Source organism: Dipodomys spectabilis, unplaced genomic scaffold (assembly GCF_019054845.1).
Source record: "Dipodomys spectabilis isolate Male_0828 unplaced genomic scaffold, ASM1905484v1 ptg000206l, whole genome shotgun sequence".
Classification (NCBI taxonomy): domain Eukaryota; kingdom Metazoa; phylum Chordata; class Mammalia; order Rodentia; family Heteromyidae; genus Dipodomys; species Dipodomys spectabilis.
In genome coordinates this window covers 29,393-32,741 of record NW_024870883.1, presented here as the reverse complement: position 1 = coordinate 32,741, position 3,349 = coordinate 29,393, and the positions used below count along the sequence as shown (strand labels likewise).

General features: G+C 32.9%; 1 pseudogene; it reads right to left on the bottom strand.

Annotated features, from left to right (window-relative positions):
- Nucleotides 1–1,068: 1,068 nt before the first annotated feature.
- LOC122122196 lies at nt 1,069–1,165 on the bottom strand (annotated as a pseudogene).
- Nucleotides 1,166–3,349: the final 2,184 nt, after the last annotated feature.

Here is a 3,349-nt window from a genome sequence, read left to right as displayed (position 1 = left end):
TTCGGTTGAACCATTATATAAAACCAGGCCTGCAGAACACCTTAGAAGAAACTGCATTTGAAATTGCCCAAAGGATAAGTACGTATTGCTACCTATATGAAGTTGTGGAAGGCTGTACAAATTCTTCTCCTAAATCCTAATGGTCGGGTTAAGTTTCTCAAAGTTAAAAATGCAAGTCCATCCTTTGTGACCATACAAAATATTTCCACAATCCAAATAAGAGCAATATCTTTTTTTTTTTTTTGGGCGGTCATGCGGCTTGAACTCTAGGCCTGGGTGCTATCCCAGTGCTCTTCAGCTCAACGTGAGTGCTCTACCGATTGAGCCACAGCTTCACTTCCAGTTTTCTAGTGGTTTATTAGAGATGAGAGTCTCACAGACTTTCATTCCCAGGCTGGCTTTGAACCGTGAGCCTTAGATCTCAGCCTCTTGAGTATCTAGGATTATAGTAGTGAGCCACCAGCGCCAGCAACACCAGTACTTTACTGTAAAAATTCATGTATTCCATGGAATTCTTGCAAGTGAATTGCCTGCATTGGGTGTCAAAATGTATTGAAGAGTTTTTATATACATGTATAATGACTTCTGCAGAGTATGTGATTTTTTAGTCAGAAATAATTTTAACTTATCTGTTGAAATGAGTAGTACAGAAACTAAAGTAATACTGGTGCTTGTCTGAAAAAGAATATTTTAAAATATTCTATAGTCTATGTTTGTATAATGTTAATAATTTATTTTATTCTCGCATAGACATACTTTGAATTCTATATTATTTTATAACATATAGGTTCATTAATGTGTCCTTTCAGATTGTATTCCATATAGAAACAGTTTAAGATTCCTTTTTTCCTAGGTCCTAATATTATTTTTCTTTGGGATAAAATGACAATGTTGTCTAATTTCAAAAGTTTTGTAAAGTTTATGCTATTTAAACACCTTTCTGAGGTGAAGATTTAATACACTGATGTCAAAATAAATTTAATCATATGAATTACGTGTGCTGTTACACTTGTTATTTTGTAATCAACTTTTTAATAACGGGTTTTCATTTCTTGCATCTGAAGAATGAATAATATGGAATACTTCACAAATTTTCATATCATCGTTGTGCAAGTGCTATATTAATCTGTATATTGTAATTTGGGTATACATGCTGCTGAAGCATGTAGTATCATCTAAATTTAAGTAGCTAATGATGCAATCTTTATACAGGCTTATATCCATGGGTGCCTACTTGTAACAAGGAAACCTTATTGTTCCTAACATTGCTATTGATCTTATTTCCTTAAAATTCTGTGAATAATGGAAAAAAATATAATGTTCAGCCGATTGCTCACATTTGCAATTTTTTGTCAATGCCAATTTTAAGTATTTTTCAATTGTAATTTGATCATACATTCAATAATTTATAGGTAGGTCCAAAGGTGATGGCTCTTTCAAGTATTATTTATTCAACTGAATTAGCTTTGTGGAGCTATTGGATTCAAAGTAATCCTTGCTTAAGAGCTATTTCTAACATTCTGCAGCTGACATTTTCCCAAATGAGGTCTTACTGGCACAAATGTCTACATGACCCTTGACTCTTCTTCCATGTAGGAACAGACCAATCAGAATATCTTACCCTGATAGCATAGATTGTCTTACTTGAACAAAATTAATCTTAGTTACAAGGGATCATAGAGAGATGAACAGTCCAGACAGAACTGTTCAGACAAGAAGGTATTTTATCAAAATATAATTATTATATCTAACATTGCAAAAGTAGCTAAAGCCAAGAAGGTGAAAAAATTGTTCATATGTATGATTACTTAATGTCCTGGCCTGTCTACCATCCAACCAGGCAGGAACTTACACTACTGCCTTTCTATCACCAAATATTTTCATAGTTGCAGGAGAAGTCCATATGTTTCTCCTTGTTATTAGGCCTTAAATTGGTAATGTTTTAATCACAGTATTTTCTCTTGCTCCAGGCTATAAATCTACAAATGGTAAAGCTTTAGGTCCAACTCTATCAAACACTGAGGTAGAGATAATGGAATAATATTTTAAAACACAGTTGCCTTTGATACAGTAACCACAACAGAACAATGCAAAACATGTGTCTTTTTCTTATATTATATATAGTTATATATTTTATATTTATATTTGCTGATTTTATATTTCACACTGTGAAACTTACTAGAATTTGTTGATAATTTCACAAATAAATTGATATTTATTTATTCCAATAAATAGAATTGGAATATAAATAATTAGGTTTAAAATATATAATAGAATATAAGAAGTATCAACGCAATATCTTTGGTATAAACTTGTGATACATTCTCAATGTTCTTGGTCTTCTGAATTCACATGGTAAAAAAACAATGTTGTTTTCCTCTAATCTGTAAGGGATTTTCTCTGCTGCTCTGTTTATTGTTTTAAATCGCTGGTCCCAAACTGTTTTTCTCCATATTTCTAAAGCATTCCTACTGATTATGCCCAAATTTTGCTGATAAGATGTCTAAAAAATATTATTCTTCTTCAGGACCCGTAGGTCCTAGGATCCCAGGTCCCAGTTACCTGCATCATCAGATAACAGGGGCAAGACTTCTCACCAGGACCCATGCAACATGCCAACACAAAGTAATTAAAGACCCATCTCAATTTCTTATTTCCTATATTTCAGGGCCCCAATTCCTTGAGATGCAGGAATGAGCAGTAAGCAATTATGAAATGCAAGGCAACTTAAAATGAAAGATGAGATCACAAATTTGGGAGTAAGTACTATAATTCAAACATTTAACTTACATATGACCAGCCCATATGAGTGAACAAGTTCACAAAGTGTCATAAGATTATTTTTAATACCCATCCCCTATGATTAATGAAAGATTTTAGTCCAGCATAAGTGGGCCAAAAAATAGTTCCTGGAAGGATAGATCCATAATTGGTCTACCAAGGCCCAGAAATCTTTACTTAGAGTTCAAATATAATTCAGAAAAACATTGAGAAGATCCTTAGTACTTCAAAATACTGGGACTTCAGCACAACATGGTTTTGTGGTATAAAAATGTCACTCTCAAACCAATGATAATCTACATATAATCTATAATCTCCTGAAAGTTATTCTTTTTCAAATTAACTTTTTAAAATCACGTTCGCCAAAATAACATTTGACAAGTAGTTGATACTTAGTGACATTGCAAGTTTTTCAAGTGTAGGGAGCAAGTTACAATAAAGTTGATTTATTTACCTGGCACTAATGCCAAACACGTTCAACCATTCATTAAATTGTAGAAATAGTACCACCGACAATTTGTGTTTTTCAGTAGAGACTTTCCAGAAATGTATTAGATAGATCAGCCTC